Source organism: Accipiter gentilis, chromosome 20, assembly GCF_929443795.1.
Source record: "Accipiter gentilis chromosome 20, bAccGen1.1, whole genome shotgun sequence".
In the NCBI taxonomy this organism is placed as follows: domain Eukaryota; kingdom Metazoa; phylum Chordata; class Aves; order Accipitriformes; family Accipitridae; genus Astur; species Astur gentilis.
This window is the reverse complement of record NC_064899.1, coordinates 7,328,292-7,346,943: the sequence shown is the minus strand read 5'-3', so window position 1 is coordinate 7,346,943 and position 18,652 is coordinate 7,328,292. Positions and strand designations below refer to the sequence as shown.

General features: G+C 37.7%; 1 protein-coding gene across 2 annotated transcripts in view; it reads left to right on the top strand.

The window, feature by feature from the left end:
* Positions 1-18,652, top strand: part of CDH12 (cadherin 12) — a 370,514-nt gene that overhangs the window by 58,963 nt on the left and 292,899 nt on the right. Inside the window, exon 1 of one of the 2 annotated variants that reach the window (XM_049824047.1) lies at positions 15,773-15,842. The exons of the other annotated variant lie outside the window; for it this stretch is intronic. The gene's annotated coding sequence lies outside the window, so the exon portion shown is untranslated. Of the gene's footprint in view, positions 1-15,772; positions 15,843-18,652 lie in introns of those variants that run through there. 2 annotated transcript variants of the gene reach the window in all.

Below are 18,652 nucleotides of genomic sequence, written 5' to 3'. Positions count from 1 at the left end.
TTCTCCTATAGGTAATATTAAGATACAAAAGAAATTATTCTTGTTTAGAGGAATTTTTAATTTCTTTACCAATATGATGATATTTGGTAATATCGGAATGCTTCATAAACAAGTCTTGGCAACATAGTATGTTAATTTGTAGAAAAAATAGGAGAAAAGCCTTTTCGCTAAATTTTTAATTTTAAAGGAAGAGATAGCTAGTCATTAACATAAATTTGCCAGTGTTCTGTTTTCTTTTCTGGAGAAAATTTCCCACATATACAGCTTTAAAACTAAGTTTCTTGTGTTTTATGTATGCAAGCTTCTGCCTGCTACATGTATATTTTTTGCACAATGATATGTTACTCATTTCTCAAGATACGGTAGCATATTATATATCAACCTAAAGGGTTTGATCATTACCTTGATACATGAGATTCATTTTGCTGGTTGTGAATGGTGTAGTTGCTACAGCAGTGTGAATCAAGAGCAGATTTTAAAGAAGAACGTAAAAATTCATTTTTTTAATACAGTAATGTTATCCTGTGGCAATTTGTCTGTGTTGTCAAGCAGTCTCTTTAAACATGCAGTGCGTGATAGTCAGTTGAACAAAAATGTGATTAGTTTTCCTCAGCAAGTGGTAGAAGTCTCTGATAAGGCACACTCGGTACACGGAGGACAAAGACCTGTTGGAGCGGGTCCGGAGGAGGGCCACAAAAATGATCAGGGGGCTGGAACACCTCTTTTGTGAGGAAAGCCTGAGAGAGTTGGGATTGTTCAGCCTGGAGAAGAGAAGGTGCCGGGGAGACCTTATTGCAGCGTGCCAGTACTTAAAGGGGGCTTATAAGAAAGATGAGGACAAACCTTTAGCCGGGCATGTTACAATAGGACAAAGTGTAATGGTTTTAAACTAAAAGAGGGTAGATTTAGACTAGATATAAGGAAGAAATTTTTTTATTATAAGGGTGGTGAAACACTGGCACAGGTTGCCCAGAGAGGTGGTAGATGCTGCATCCCTGGAACCATTCCAGGTCAGGCTGGACGGGGCTCAGATCTTCAACCTGATCTCATTGAAGATGTCCCTGCTCATTGCAGGGGGAGTTGGACTAGATGACCTTTAAAGGTCCCTTCCAACCCAAACTATTCTAAGATTCTCTGATATAAGACAATCTTTTCAGCAGATAAAGTTCTTTTGTCTGAGTAGCACTTTTCTTGCACATGCCTTGTGTGGGGGCAGAGCTCTGGGCTGAGGGAAGTGCAATTTCCAAACACAGGATAAATGGAGAATAAACACCTTGAAACCCCAGAGTCAACCCAAGAGAGAGTCTTTGGCCTGTGAACTGTCTTGCCAAATTTGAAACTGGCAAATTTTAACCTCTCTTACTATGAGAATAAACTCGTCCTGCTTCAAAGACATTTTTGAAAATGACCGGTTATTGCGTGAAAAGGGTTTTCTGATCCATGGCACCCCTTCTGTGTCTTCTGTGTGAGATAAAGGCATTGGTCAGAATCTCAGGAGCTTAAAGAGTTGTCGCCAAGGGGAAAATTATAAGTAGATAGTGAGTCAGCATATCCATAGCTGACACACTGCCTGTACTGTCTTAGAAGAAAGTGGCTGTGAGAAGACTAAACAAGGAATTATACTCAACATGTCATTAATACTATTTTTGTTCCGTCTTTTCTTGGACAGTGGAAGACGTTATGTTAGTAAGATCAAAAGCATTACAGAATTGTCTATAGAGATTTATTTATTTATTTATTTATTACATAAAAGTCATTAGGCAGGAAAAGAGAAGGGGAACAAAACAAATGGAAAGCCAAAAAATGAAAAACAGCTGAGTTTTCATATATTTTGTGTCTATTTCCTCCTTCTTTTTCAATTTTCTTTGTTAAAACATTCTTTACTTTCACTTGTGATTCTTTCTGACCTACATTATCATTAATTCTATTGTTGCTATGATCTTCTTCAGATTTTGTTTTTACAAAAAAACCACTTTTGGTAGTTCACACAAGGAATGCACAAAGACCATGTACTGCATTATTAAAGAATTTTGTCTGAGGGGAAAAAGAGATGTTATAACACATGTCGCGCTGCAGGGTTGTTTATCAAGAAAATTTGTGGAACGTACAAGGGCCTGAGCAACTTCATTTCTCTTTGAAGTTAGCTGTGCTTTTGCAGGAGGTTGGATAGATGGCTTCTCTTCCAACCTGTATTTTCCTGTGGAAGAGCCTAAATTATGTTTATGGAGATCATATTTATGTATTTATGATGGTTTACACTGGGAAGTAAAAAGTTTCTTCTGCTACCTCTGCTTTTGTCTTTCAATATATATGTTCTGTCCTTAAACAATATTAATAACATACCTGCAGTAAGTTCCCTAATGGGTAGAGTGTTATTTAGCTCTTAAGAATCCTCAAGTGAATATTCTCTTCCAAAACCTAAATCTACAAGACTTTTGAAGACACAAGTGAGTAAGCATGATAGGATTCCTGATTTTGCATAAAGTGAGAAGATATTTAGAGGCCACATTTAAAATCCGTTGAAGTTGGTGGGAGTCATTCAGCTAATTTGGACTCTGCAGCCAGTAAATGTTTTGCTAGAATTTTAATACGTTGTCTACCACTGTATGAATTCCTTCAGGAGTCTTTGGGTTCCTACTCCTTCTGCTCTCCTCCTGGAGTCCTGTGGAGGGTGTTCAGTTTCTTGAAACAGTACCTGTTCAGTTGACTAATTGTCTCTGTTCCACAAACGAATCCTGTTCTCTCTAGATGATTTTACGGCAGTGAGAGGCCTAATGAAACAGACTAAGAAATGTACTGACAAATGAGATTCAAAATTGCCTGTATTTTGGAGGAGGAAAAAGAATGCGAACCATATTTTGTTTTGAAAATACTTAAAGCAACAGCATGTGAAATGTAACTGTAGGGTAAAGGCACAAGAGAGTAATAGTACTGAATGAATGTGAATGGCTGGAAAGTCACCTGTAAGTGTTAACACTAAACTAGTTCTTGCCTTAGATTCTTCTTTGCTGCTGTGCTTGGAATTGCCCTCACTGCTCAACGTTAGTTTGTCTGTGCTATATTGTTTTCTATTAAGAGTACCACAGAATTAATGGCACGGAGACCTTCAGCGAAACTACCTCTTAGAATCCCAAAATGGGAGTAACATCTCACAGCCCATCACTTACAATTTCTGTCTTGCCGTATTAATGAGTCTCAGACAATGTTAATGCACCTGGAGGACATGGGTCTCAAAAGCCCAAGTGCAGCATAAAGGAAATGGACATTCGTTTGAGTCTTAGAGCCTCACGGGACCTTTACAGGTATAAACTTGGCTATAAATTGACAAGCAACCTTGTTTGCCCTCAGGCTGTCTGAAACCTATGAGAACAGAAGTTTGTAGTGGTTGGGGGGAAAAAAGCACTTTAATGGATTGCCATTTGTTTAAAATCCAGCTGTGGTACTGCGTTCTGTGTGCATACTCTGGCTTGTTATGGTATGCAAGGTGAATTTAAGTCCACTGGCTATAGATTTTCATAGCAAGTCAGCCATGCTTCTGCATTGCTCAATATAGACCAATTTACATTAAACAGTTACTGCTGTGGGTTTTTTTAAAGGAAGGCTAATAACTAACTATGCAAAACCTTTGCCAAAAGTGACAAAACTTGAAATGCTAACGTCTTTCTCTAATGTGAATTCCTGCTAGCCTGTCCGGCTTCTCCACACTCTGTGATAGATTTCTAAAGTTGTTTAAGTATGCAGAATAAGCTTCAATTAAGATGTTCTAGCTGTTTTGTTATATTGCAGAATACAAGGAATCTCATAGTCTATCATCTTTGTCTCCTTTGGAAAATGGAAAAAAATATACTGTAGAAAGCAGACTGAGGGATTTGTCTTGTGTGCTCAGATAAATACTCTAGTATATCCCCCAAGCAGCCTGCAAATGTTGACAGTCTTCTTCCTTAGGATTTAACCATTGCTTAGTATTCAGGTAGAACTGAATTAGCAAGGACCATCCAGACAGAAAAGAGTCTTTTCAATGCTGATGCTTTCATGTATTAACTTGCTTTTTTTCCTCTGACAACTTTCTGCACTTTTGTCCTCTGCCAGAAGCAAATCAGAAGTGATTTCAATTGACAGTAAGTCCGATAGCGTACCAATAAAGAAGAACAAAAGCACTAGAGGTTTCAGGTAAAAGTAGATTGTTCCCATTCAGATAATTATCACTTGTCCATCAGAACAAATCTTTCCCTATTTTTATAGGGAGGTGCCTCTGTTCATTGGATAGGACATTAGAGTGGGATACTCTTCTGTTGACTTTCTCCTGGGCTTTGGACAACTCACTTCCTCATTATTCTGAATTACAGATATAATTACACTTCCTTTTTTGAGATCAGTAAATAGAAAGTGCTATGTAGTTGTTTAGTGTTATTTTTAGATTTTAACCTTAAACCTCCTTGAAAATGGTGTCATGTTGTATGTACTGTATTACAAAGTCTGGGTATTTATTGGAAACTGTCACATAATTTTATCTAGAATTTTAATAAAGTGGGTGGGTAAATAGAATGATTGCAGATATAAGCAGATAATTGTTTTGATTTTTCTGTCTTTCTTTTCCCTTAAAAAAATCTAGTTAAATTTGGAAATCAGGCAAGAAGGCAGTGATGATCAACATTTATACAATAGAGATCCTGTGCATTACAGCTGGAATACTAACAATAAGACCTTTGAAAGTTATTTTTCATGTTACATTTAGGGCACTGGCTTGTAACTTGATTGGCTTGGGTTTGGGTCTACCAGAGATATTCTATATGCGTTTTGACAAGTTGTTTGGTTAATCTTTGCCTGCGTTAACACATTTTACATCTGTGAAATCATGATAAAGATGACTATTTTTTCTATTTGGTTTACAACCCTTGTACTGCAGCACACAGTGCTTGTAAATTAGGGATGTGCTTGTGAAGGACAATCTTCTGAACTGAAATAGTGCAGGTAAAAATAATAATGAGATTTCAGGAACCTGGTTTCTACCAGATCATGAGGCAGGGGTGATTGTAAAGGACTTCACCCTGAAAAGAGCAGTCATAACAGCAATAAGCCATAAAATATATTTTACAGGTTTCAGAAAGTTTTTCCTCCTTAGATTTGTGAGAAAAGTTTCACATATTGTATTTAATCTATACAGCTTATCTGTCACTAATTGAGTTGTGGAAATGTAGATTATCAGGCTGTTCTATAACTAATTCCAGGTTTCTGTGTATTTTGCTCAATGAAAATTTCTCCTTAACCATGAATTCTTAAACAGTTTACGTGGAAAACCAAGAATTGTTCGTATAACAAACATAAATAAATCCTGTTGTCTATGTCCCTTTGTCTACTGCTAAAGAAACTTCAATAACAATTGCCCCTAAGTCTTTGCTGCTGGCCTCAATGTAGTCATAGAAGATCAGTATAAATGAGCACTATGAATATTTTCTAGGCCAGGATGAAGAAAATCCATACGAAATTAATTTAAACTGCTGTCCTTTCACTCAAAATGCTCCAATGGCTAGAAAAAAAACAGAATTGTTCACTCTGATGTGCTGGATTCCTGGGAAAGACACATTGAAAACTGACAACAAAGAAAAAATGTAGATGCAGGATAATCTCCTTGTCTCCACATTAACTCTCAGTAATATGGTTGACCAAGTAACGACAAGTAGGGTTTCACTTCCAATAGCTAACACAGTGTTTGTGCAAATGAACGTGTACAATATTTGGTATGCACCCCATAATATAAAATGCAGAAGAGGTTTGTATATTGTTCCTTTCGTATCCTTCTTTGTCGTTGTAGTTGCTTTGGCCTTATTACACAAATTTCCTTTTAAATGGCTGTCATTTGCCCTCTAACATACACTAAGAGTTTGACTTCCTATTGCATGAGGCAGTTTTAAGTTGGTGTAACACTGGTGAAACCAATGGTGGTGTTGCCTCTGAGAAAATGGAAGAACTCAGTAGTAACTCTGACTCACAGTTTTAGCAGTTTTACTTCCAACTTTTGTCCGGCTTGATATGTGCATGGTGGGAGTGTGAAGGAAGAACAGGCCGTCAAAATACAAGGATAGATGTGGTAGGAGCCACCTCCCACATTTTGCATTCTAATAATTAGATTGATGGCTTTTTTCCAATTCAAATGAGCACAGTCACAATTAGTCTTTATTATCCAGAGAGAAAACAAATGGTGAATCATAGCTTCATATCCTAGAGTGTTTGTTATATAATACCTTCTGAATTTCATTTGCATGCTGTATGCATATATTTATTATGCTGAAAGCTGATTACCCAATTTCTTCTAAAGTCTTTGAAGGCACTATGCCAGCCCTTCCTAAAGTTTGCAAGCATATTGTTTTTGACAGTCAGGAGAGTTTGAGATTTCTGTATTAATTACTCTGTTTACATAAAAATGAGCTTTATATCATTTGTGTATTCCTATTATACGTATTTTAGAAATTACAGAGTAATTACAGCAATTGCTTAAGCTGCATGTAGTGTCTAATTTAATTTAATAAGATGCAGCTACATCATTTTTCACATATCATAAAACTAGATGTGTGAGACAGTGAAGTCATAACGACCTGTTATAACATACACAGAGTTCTAAAAACATTATTCATTTACTTAATGATAATTATTTATATAGTTAAGAAATATCAGTATGTTTGTCTCCGTACATAATGCGCAAAGTATGTGAATGATTGCTACTTCTTACTTTGTTACTTGATACAAAGAGATGCATGTTACCTTCTTCTTCCGTGTAGGTCGTAGCCTTTACCAGTTTTAGTCCGGTAATATTGGCTATAGTCTGTGGTAACGCATTTTAGTAAGCCAAAAGGGATGGCCATTTATCAGACCTGACAAGTGGTGGCTGAATAATAACTTTCCTGTAATGCAGACGCTTTCCTGAATGTTTAAGTGCTGATGGTTTGAACATTACAGCTCACCAAATTTTAATTGATTTGAGGTTCACTGATTCACTGACCTCTAAGTAAGTGCCAGAACACACTGTGGTTTTATTTTCTTTTAGTTGTCTATCCAGATGGATTTACAGTCAAGTATTTGATCCTCTAATGTCCTATAGGTACCCCAGAAATGTACATCCTGCTCAAGTATGTGAAGTCATTCTCTGAGTTAGAGACACATGATGTATACATCCAAGAATACTGGTTATAGCGGTGTGTGAGGTACGTGAAGTATAAATACTGCTTAGGGAGGGAAGTACTTGAGTAACGAGACGTAACTTTTCCCAAGGCTTGATTGCATGGCTTAGGCGCATAGGTTTGATGGCTAGACAGTTGCAGAATAAGGATGAGATTTTAGACTCTGGGGTGTGGTTGAGCTAAGGCAGCCTGACTCTGCCTAATTATTGCTAAAACTTTGACCGGCAGTCTGCACAATGTTTCCATTTTCCACTCATTCCTCATAGCCCTAATTCAGAAGTTTGTGAAGGGGTCATGGCAACTTGCAGCTAGGTCCTTTGGTTCCTGCACCACAAAGTTTCATTTTGGTTCTTGTTTTGAAAGTTTTCTGGTTATAACGCACACAAATCCCCCAAATATTATATTTTTTCAGCTTCTTGGGTTTTGTCTCGCCTTGACTTCAGGACACGTAGACATTTCTTCCTTTTTCTTAACTTCAAGGAGAAATGAGAATAAAAGCTGTTCTGTGCTCCGTGACCAAATAGGAAGCGTTGTAGTGTCAAATACTTCCTGGTGATCGAAAATGTGAGCAAAAAAGACATTTTGTTTTCTGTTTTGGAGCACCCAGTCAAAAAAGCTGTGCTTTCTCTAACACCATCAATCAAGGATGAAAAATCATACAGAATAAATTAATGAGTGGCTTTTTTTTTTCTTTCTTTTTAAATCGCAAGGATTTCCTTGTATGCCATCACTTACTATTGGAAAAGGCATTCTATGTAAAATTCTCTGTTTAGATTGGAGTAATCTATAAGGGTTTTTCTGGAGGCTTCTAGAACTTGTTCCCCCCAAGAGATACCTCAGAGTTGCTAATAGGCATGCGGGCAATAAGTGAGGGGACTACAGACTGTCATTTCTTTCATCTAGACTGTCAGGAGACTGGCTTTGTCATAAAAGAAACCAGATAATGGAAGTATGGACAAATAGTTTCGATTTTGCTTTGTATCTGTATAGAAGAGGTGATATAATAGGAGGTTTAGAAATTGGTAGAAGAAACAGATTCAAATAGGATTAGATAAGAAGTACTCATTATGTTCTGGCTTTTCATAGCTACTTTCTGGAGAACAGTGCAATCTTGTCTTCCTCTCCAGATATCCAAAGGATGCTATATGCATAAAGATCAGCCATTTGTGCAGAACACTTTTAAATTGATAAGTGAAAAATGGCTAAAATAGTGGGTATCCAACATAAAATTAAACTGTAATTCAGATATTTAATTATTCCTACAATGTAGGAAACTTTTTCCAACTGCATAAAAACATTGCTTTACTTAACAAAACTGTTTTAGCTATTTCTGTCTGCTCAAGCAGAGTTACTCACAGTGCTTAGTGAGTTAATGTTTGCATTCATGATATTTATCATTAATGGAGCCAAACAATACAGCGCATATATATGTGTGTAATGGAACAGGCAAACTGTAATAAGTTTGCCGCTTCTCTGCAAGTTAAAATATATGCATTTCAGATATGAGAAAAGGCCATTCATATTCTTCCTTTCCTGTGTTTAACATCCTTTGTCTTGAATTTTAGTGTTGTTTTCAACAGCAGCATATTGAGTGCAAGTGTGCCGAGTTAAACACTGTGTACTAAGCAGTTTCTGATAAATTCTTCTTTACCTTTGTTCTCACTTCTTGCTCAGGACTCTAAAGCGGCATGGAGGCTAGTTATGCTACAAAATTATTTCATGTCTGTGGTTTGTGCTATTACATACCATGTTTTAAGCTTATGTGAGACAGTTGCCACAATAACATGGGTCCGGGTTAGTAATGGGCTTATGCATGTCGTTTGCTAACCTAGCTGTGACTTTCTATTACATGTCACGGTAATGTGTTAACTCATGGGCATTCTATTCTGGTTTGAACTTCTATATATATGTGTGTGTATATACGTACTATGTATGTTATATGACATGTGTATGTAATGTACAGATAGGTGCTGTTTATATTTTTCATTTCTCTCGTGAGACCCCACCTGCAGTACTGTGTTCAGCTCTGGGGCTCCCAACATAGGAAAGACATGGACCTGCTGGAGCAAGTCCAGAGGAGGGCCACAGAGGTGATCAGAGGGCTGGAGCAGCTCTCCTATGGAGACAGGCTGAGAGAGTTGGGATGTTCAGCCTGGAGAAGAGAAGGCTCCGGGGAGACCTTACAGCAGCCTGCCAGTACCTAAAGGGGGGCTGCAAGAAAGCTGGGGAGGGACTCTTTAACAGGGAGTGTAATGATAGGACAAGCGGTAATGGATTTAAACTGAAAGGGGATAGATTTAGTTTAGATATTGGGAAGAAATTCTTCACTGTGAGGGTGGTGAGGCACTGGAACAGGTTGCCCCGAGAAGTTGTGGCTGCCCCATCCCTGGCAGTGTTCAGGGCCAGGTTGGGTAGGACTTTGAGCAACCTGGTCTAGTGGAAGGTGTCCCTGCCCATGGCAGGGGGGTTGGAACTAGGTGATCTTTAAGGTCCCTTCCAACCCAAACCATTCTATGATTCTATGTACCTATACACACTCACAGATATAACATAGTTTTTACTCTTAGCGTGGAGATGCGTTGTTATTCACAGTGAGAAAAATCATCAGTTCCTCACTCGGGCAAATTTTTACTGAGTGAAGTCTGACTTAGTGAGACTTTACTCTGAAGATTGTCATATGTATTTAGACAAATACTGTTGTAATTTCTTAAGATTCTTTAAAAAATGTGAAAGTCAGCAACCAAATGATAGAATGAGAAAAATGTTAAGGTTCTTGTCTAAGTTTTATTCCTTTTTATATATTTGAAATTATTTTCTTCAGTTCTTGAGAAAACAGATTGTCTAAGTTCATTTCATATGCTAAAAGTTCATAAGAGGAATCATTAACACTTTATTTTGAGAAAGATGATGACACCAAATTCAGATTTTCCAACAGGGATGTTATCCTGCTATATTATTCAAGCTGATTTAATGAGCTCCAACAGTATTTTTCATGCCAAGACTTGAGTTCAGTTTCTGTTTCATCTGTGAGAACTGGTAATGTGTGTAACAAATAGAGCACTGTAAATACATTTCATACCCCAGCTTTTCTTTTTGGTGATAACTGTATCAAATATTGCATTAAGAGGAATGCCAGGTCAGGTCTTAGCAGCCTGGATGAAAGCTCTCCAACAGCCGCCCCTTTGCACGACCTTTCAGAAGCTGGCAGATTTCCTATAGTTTTTTATATACCTATATTCTATAAGTCAACCTGTTAAGATGTATGGAAAAAACAAGAGAGAATTTAGTCGACTCTCTTAAAATGAAGTTGGAAGACTAAAATTTCTTTTCTTCCAAACTACAACTAGTCAAAAAATATTGTGCCTTGCCTTTAGGGAATTTAGAACAAAAATTATTCACTAAAACCAAATGAACTACAGTCTCATGCAAATAGAATTTGCCAAAGTTTTACGTGTGATGGTAACTCCTAGCATTTCTTCCTCCATAACTAAATCTTATTCCCCAAGTGAATCATGCATCATATGGGATTTAGAAAGAAGCAGTGAGGTCTCTTCTCTCACCAGACTGAAATGCCTCAGGAAGTCAATGCACATTCTTATATGCACTTCTTGCTCTTCCCCTGACGTGCCCTCCCACTAGGATGAGGAGATCCTTACTGCACAACCTTTTGATTAACTATTTAATTCTGAAGCCCTTTTGAGGATGTCTTTATTCGTTTTCAGATTTCGTATACACAGCGTGAGCCCTTCTTCTATACTATTCCTCCCACAGTATGTCTTTTAGGGATCAGACTGTTCCTTTCCATGACACTGCTAAGAGATTTTTCACAGGAAAACTGGCAGATTAGCTCTGCAGTGTTATCAAAGACTAGGACGTCATGCAAAAAGGGTGTGATTTGTGCTTGATGGTTTTAGTTTTGTCTTGAGATCTCACTGAATTGTTTAGATGCTGTTCAGTTAGCTGGGAAACCTTTTTTGAGTCCCTGTTTGGAGACTAGATATTTCTACAGAACCATGCATGATCTGGCAAGAGTTGTGCTGCTTATTTAGTAAACTCCACCTGCTTCATAATACAGGCAGAAAAGCTGTGTGTTTGACTTGCTCAAACACAGAGTTAAAGTGATGTTCTAAAAAAATAATTACTGACACAAAGCCTCTTTGATTAGATAATTATGTCCCCTCTTGGAGCCAGATTTATCCTGTGTTGTTTGGTAGTAAAAAGAGGAAGGCGTCAGGGAGGCTGGCAAAGTTCCCCTCAGTGGTCTTTTATTTGTATCTGCAGCCTAATTCCCTGGTACAAATCAGGAATTTCCTGTGTATCTAGCCATAGAAAGCTGGAGAAGAAGATCCAGTCACACCAACTGGCAAGAGATGCTTCCCTAGGCTGCCCATCCAAGAGGCCACTTGGACTGCACAAGAGAAGAATTCTAGTGATGCTACAGAAGCATCGCCAGAAGACAACTGACTGGCACTTTACCTCCCCGCTTTTTTTTTTCCCCAAATATGAAGATATCTCTGTGAAACATGGTGCTATTACAGGCCTGAGACATCTATGCAGAAAGTGGGAGAGGAGCTGAATTTGCTAGTTGCACAGTGTATCCCAGAACATTTAGGCTCCTAGATTCAATTGCTACTCCCTCCATGCCAAATGAGTAGTGTAAAAAAGCCAATTTATGGGCAAACAGACCATTTGCTGCTGCTTAAATATTGGAAAGAGGTCCTTCATGACACAAATGTCATTTCCGTTGATTCCACTCTGAGCTTGGTGTTAGCATCAATCTTGCATTTTATCTGTGACGTACAATAAGCCCCTACAGCATGCTACCGAGAAAAGGAATAATTTGTAGGTTTTAATTAGCTACTGAGGTTTGATAGAGTTTCCATTAGAAATTAGGGACAAAGAGTCCAATCCGATTTCTGCCTGAATTCAGTAATTTCTTCTCTGAAGCAGTTGTCAAAGCAGAGGAACTTTTGCACAGTCTGGAGAGTTTCCTGAACTTGGCTTGTGCAAGGTCTAACTCTCTGTTAAGAAAGTAACATGTTAGTTTAGCTAACTTCACTCAAGTAGGCTTCTTAGCTGTCTTCTATTGTGAAGTGGAATGGCCACATACTCGAAACCTCAAACAGAGCCATCCCTAGTCGCTGAGTTTATAAATAATACTTACAGTGTTAGGATTTAAAATCCTACTTAGTAAGGTGGGAATTAACACAGACAAAACGAAGAAGCAGTTGCAAATAACTAAGGTATGACAGATAAATACAGTAGATAAAAAAGGCAAGAAGTGACTAAGAAATGTTTGTTTAGGCAAAAGCCCTGAAAGAGTGAAAATCTTCTTTTCAGAAGAATAGAAGTAGTCCCCAGGTCTGGGATGAAACATTTCCACTGACGCTAGTCCTATTAGGCAGCAGTCTCACTCATTCTATCTTTAGCTGAATATAACATTGAATGTCAGCATCCCCAGCTGAGATGACAGCTTGACTTTGGGTGGGTAGACACTTCATGTTTCTACCACAATTTTTTTCTCGCTGTTCTGCTACACCCCCAGAGAAAAATTTTTGAAAGGCAAAGAACAAAACATAAGCATTTTTGACTATAGAGGTTAGGTTTGTTTTTATACTCTCCAGAAAATGCTAGGAAGATGCATATGCTTGCAAAAATAATTACCAGTTGGTAGAAAACATGCATTTCTCATCCTGTTGTGTGAGCTACCTTTTTTGTTTTGAGGTGCTCTATATTTCAGAGAAATATGAGACTAATGGAGAGCAAGACAAGGTTAGGCATGGGCACTGAAGGCCACTGTTGTCACAAGTTAGCAGATCAGAACAACTAGGATTAAGACCACACAGGAATAATTGTAAAAACTTTGCTGCCTTCTTTCCCCTTTACCTAAACTAATCACAGAATCAGTTTTCCTTATTGTAATCTGTTTATAAGCATCAGTACAGGCGGTAAAAGCTTGGGGCTTAGCTTGTCAATTTGAAAATTTTCAGCTGTAGATGTACATGAAAAATTGAACTGTTCAGCTACCATGAAAAATCTGTATTAATTGGCAGTGGTTTCAAGAGAACATATACAGGGTTGGTTCTCTAGTGACTACCAGATCTGTACATTGATTAATCCTGGGTGTGTGTTGGTTTGTGTTGTGTTGTGGTTTTTTTAATGTCATATATTTGTACTATTATTTCTATTTAAATAACTTAATTTTTTTTACTATTTTCTTTTTCATATCCTCCTTATTTTTATGGGAGAAGAGCTGATAGCATTTTATAAGTGTGCTAAATGAAATAATTACAAGAAATGTAATTCCTTGTAGGTAATTTCCTTTTTGTTGTGTTGTCATTGTTTATCTAGAGAAACTAGAAGAAATAACATTGTTCTGCATAAATATAGTGGAGCTGATAAGTATACACCATTTAATACAGCACTTGGTGGTTCAGGACAAACAGTTGTAAAGTAGCAGGCATATGTAATGCAGCATCATTTCAGAATTAGATCAGGAGATTGGAAATCAGAGTTTCTATGCTGTGATTGTTGTCTTTCTAGGAGATATTAGACAAATCACTTAAACCTGCTTAATTCTGCAAGTTAACAAACTCTGTTAATACATGTTATCAAAACAATACTTCACTAGTTTACTGACCATTGAGAGCTCTATATAATTATTTGAGATTTTAAGATGAAAGTCTTCCCCCCTCCCCAAGTTTAGGAAGAGAATCATTCTCTCAAAAATGGTTAGTGATTATCCTTGTGCTCTTTTTTTTTTTTTACACGCCTTAAAGAAGTCTGGTTTTCATGAAAACTTGCCCTTTCTATGAATCTTACTTTGTATAAATTCAGCACATGTTCCTGACTCAACACGGGTGAATTGGTCTAACGGTCAGTTACAGGAAACAACAGTATTTGCCCCCTATGCCTTTGCCTTTCAGACACTGTAAAACTAAGGTTTCACTGTTTACGCTTTTGCATGCTGATGGATGGGTCAGTCAGCCTTGTGTGGATTAGGCCTACAGCATGGCATACATAATTTTGGAGGCCAAACCAGCCTCCAGTTAGCAAATAAGCTAATAAGAGCATGAAAGCTGGCCTCAAAGTAGATGTTACTATTGGAAGACAGTGGGAAAACGCATGTTTCAGTGTGTTTCTTGTCCTGGTTTCAGCTGGGATAGAGTTAATTGTCTTCCACGACATTCTTTTGTCTGAATTAGAGTGCGTGATGTGCTCTTTGACTTCTCTTAGTTCAGTTGAGTAGAATGGCCACCTTCTCTTTACTACATTCAACAATAGGGTAATTGCAAGGGGCAGGAAGATGAATATTATCTATTCCTTTCCTAGCACTGGACTCAGATGAATGAAAATGGATACAGGCTTACAGCTTCTGACAAGGAAGGAACTTTGCATTATCCTTGCTGGTAATTAGGTAGAAGACTGCTCTTACTTTGATGGTCTTTTGTTGCTTGGTGATGGTAATGATACCTGGTTATAAATAATGAAAGTATTTTGCAGTGATGGTTTCCATTCTTGGTCTTATTTTTTCATAAGTGGGAACTGTGAAAAGTTGTAGCTCTTGTAGGCATAAGTGGAACTTGAGAAATGAGAGCAGCTCTGAAAAAGTCTGTCTGCAAGATGTAGCCTGTTGGAGGCAAGGTGGATGATGAGGTTGCATCACAAAAGTCATGTTCATGCTGAATATTTTCAAAAGAGTGAAGGAAACTTTTACCGTACCTGGGACTTTGGAGGGGAAAAAAAATCTGCACATAGAAAAATTTGTTATTAGCTAAAATCTTAAAGTCCTTATTTAGCTGTTTGGAATTTACTCGAAGTTTACCTGGAATTTTTCCCAAATGAAAATTGGAGGCAAGAACCTTACCTGATATAAACTGGCATAGCTCCACTGAAGTCAAACAGACGTGGTGCTTGAAGCAGCTGAGGAGATGATTGCTGCTTTCAGAATGGAGGCTGGTCCTTATTCTTACTGCTTCTCTTTTTTTTAATTATTTTTTTTTTTTTATTTTATTTTTTAATCTTCAAAGCATTTCCAAGCATTAAATAAAGTTTCTCCCTTAGGTATTTTGGAGTGTATTGGTGAGAAGTATGCAGATATATCACCCTGTGTATTGGAACCAGAATGCCTAACTCATTTATTACCTGAAGTATTTTGTGGTCAAAGGGGAGGGAGGGCTGCAATTTTCTGTGCAGATGGCAGAAGTACTGTACAGAGGAGCCTAGTGTATCTATTAATCTCATCCAGAGGAGCAGACAGTGAAGAGGTTCAATTCTGTGACAGCCTAACCATTAACAGCATCCCAAACTTGATTTTATTTCTTCACTTTTTCGGGCTGAAAACACTGTGGCTAAGATTTATTATGTCATTGTCGTCTCTGCCTTTCCTCTGTCTCATCTGTATTCTTTACAGAGCCTATAAACATGGGCTGTCAGCAAGCTAAACCTGTCAGATTTCCACTTCCCCCCTCCTCCGTCTGCTACTATGCTGCCCGAGAAACAGCCCTGCACACTGCACCCTCACTATGATTCTCATCATCACATCTCATTCATCACTGTGACTCCAAACTCGGCTCAACACATTAGAGAAAAGGTCAGGGATATGAAAGGAAAAGAGAAATAAACAACTACCCAGCGGAAGCGGTTGAGCTACGGGAGACGTGGGAGGTAAGATCGGAGCCAATTTCTCTGCCAGCAGCTGTACTGGGCATAAAGTACTTGCTATACAAGTTCTAAGTGTTTTAAGCTGGAGGGTTGTGTAGGGGTTTCCTGCAGCTCCTGGTTTATTTCCCAGCACAGAAGCGTAGTGAAAGGGTAGAAAACCTTAGTTAGAGACGGAAAGGTTATAAAACTTTTTATAACTGGAGTAAAGATGACGGATTGGTTGCTGAGTGCCTAGAAACCTGATAGCACGCAAGATTTGGGCTCGGGAGTTCAATAACCGTCCTTACAGTGATGAAAGAACAAGTCCTGCGTTGACTTTATGAGCCAAACTTTAAGAAGCTTTTGGTTGGGGAGGGGGGGAATTTTGTATGGAGGAAAAAGAAATTATTTCATAATTATTATATAAGTAATATTCCTTTAAGTGGTATCTGCTTCTTCCGATGTGCTACACTGTCAGCGTAGTTAGGTAGAATTTGTTTAAAAAATTATTCTGGCTTAGTGATATCCCTTCTCCGTTCTTCTCAACTGCTGCTTTGGCCATTTACCACTAAGCAGGTTTGTTTTCTTGATCAGGAATTATGTTTTTTGCCTGTATGCCTTTTTTTCAAGCTCTCTTACTTTTCATCATAAATAGAAAATAGCTGTTAACTCTTTCCTTATTCGTATTTTGAAAATCTGTATTTAAAATATTAAAGGAGTATTATGCTGGTAATTTCTTTCTCTCAGCAAGTAAGGGAAATCAGAGAGCCTGACCCTAAAATAGGTAACTTGCAAAACTCCGTTCAGAGGAGTTTGAAACAAAGAAAGTAGCTTGTGCGACTATAATGTTTTTTCTTACAAATGGTAGTCAGCTAATAAGGATTTTAGTTTACAGTTTTATTTATGTATGCAATAATTGGTTAAGTATTTGATATGGCCTCTGATTATATCTTATCCCCCAGCAACCATGATGACTTTGGTCAAATAGTCGAGAACATAAATATCTTTATCAACTATTAATCTTTAAAAAAAGTAATTCTGACTGTGCTTTATGTGAGCACAGATTGTCTCTGTGTTAACCCTTTTTAATGGGCTTCTGTCCAGCTCATGCTAAAACCTTGGTTTTATGCTTTATGTGTTATGTAAGCTAAATAGAGAAGATAAGTAAACTGATTATTCGATGGTTTTCATTAAACAAACAAACAAAAAAAAGTAAAAGGCCCTTAAGTGAAATTATCAGGCAAATGATAAAACAAAAAGCATACAGTGATTTAGAAGGGAAATGGCAACTTCATGGAGAATGGTTCCCATGATGTCCACTAAATGCAATACTTTGGATCCAAACTCCAAATCTGATAATCCTCGTGCCACTGGCTGTTGATACGTGAGAAGCAAAACTACCCTCCATTTTCGATCTATTTCTCATTCTTTTCTAAGCATTCGCTATCTTGCTGAAGCTGAAGACAAAATACTGGACTTCTTGGTCCAAAACACTGTAGCACATCTTACAGAGCCACCTGTGGGAAGAATCTAGCAGAATCTGAGGAGAAACTTTGTATTACTTAGAAAAGGAACTTTTGCATGTAAAAAAAACCCTAGAGGACTGCTATATCCCTCTACTTCTGTGCAAGTGTTTGTGTTTTTCTCAGTAAATGTCACTGTTCTCCGTGCCATGAGGAAGTTCTTTTCTCTATGTTCATCATACTCCTTGGAATGATAGTATGGAAATTAATCACTTTTGAACATCCTGAATATCTTAGCTTTAGGAGGTAGGGGAAGTTAAGACCCCTGGACGAGGCAACTGCGTTAACACATTATATGCATAATAATATAACAGCTGAAAAACGTAAAAAGCTGAGCAACATGGAGTTCGGATATTCAGACAACAGACAGTTCAAAGTTGACCTGAGAACAGATAAATTCTAGATTAATGTGAACTGTGGGGAGTAAAATAAATTGTGGAGAATAAGAACCAGGAAAGAAAGCATATTAGAACAGAGAAGCACATTTAAGTTCCTACAACTTAGCGTATGCTCTCAAGTATAAATGCAGCATTATGATACAGCAGAGCTCAGTACTGACATGACTCGTCTGGCTCTAATGTGAAATGACTTATACTCCAAAATAAGGAAGCAAAGCATACTAGAAATTCCAAACTTAGGAAGAAAGAGGTTTGAAAGACACATTGCAGTATACCTATAAAAGAGGCTATAACTGTAAAACGATTAGGAAATAAATGTGAGTGGGTCTTCATGAACTACATTGAATTGTAGCAATAGCAACAACAGTGGCAGTATTGAAATTATGATCCTACTACTGAAGGAAAACACAATAGATGGTAAGATCAGAATAATAAAGTAAATTGTAAGAAAATGGGAATATTTTAGAAAATAAAGAGGAAAGAAATAGAAATCTTTAAAGAGTTTAGCTTGTAAAATAATATGAAGTGTTGTTATCTACCACAGCACTGCAAATATAATGTGGATTGGGTGGAGGATGAAGGGAAAAGGAGAAAAGTCCAGAATCCAATGCTTCCCTCTTTATTGCTATACTGGGAAGAAGCAAACTCCTAGCCAGTTTATCTGCTGGCATCAAATGAGATTGCTTCAGTTATCTTGATCCAGATGAAAATGAGGTACAAAGGAAAGATTACTTTGCACTGAGATATCAAGTATTCTTTTATGTTTCCCTACCAGAGTAAACTAGTATATTGAACTTGGCAGACTGAATCTGATAAATACTTCAAATTTGAAGTCACGTCTTGGAAAAATAAATGGGTATCTCACTTCTCCTTCTTGAATATATAGTAGAGTTTGCATTACATAATGCACTGC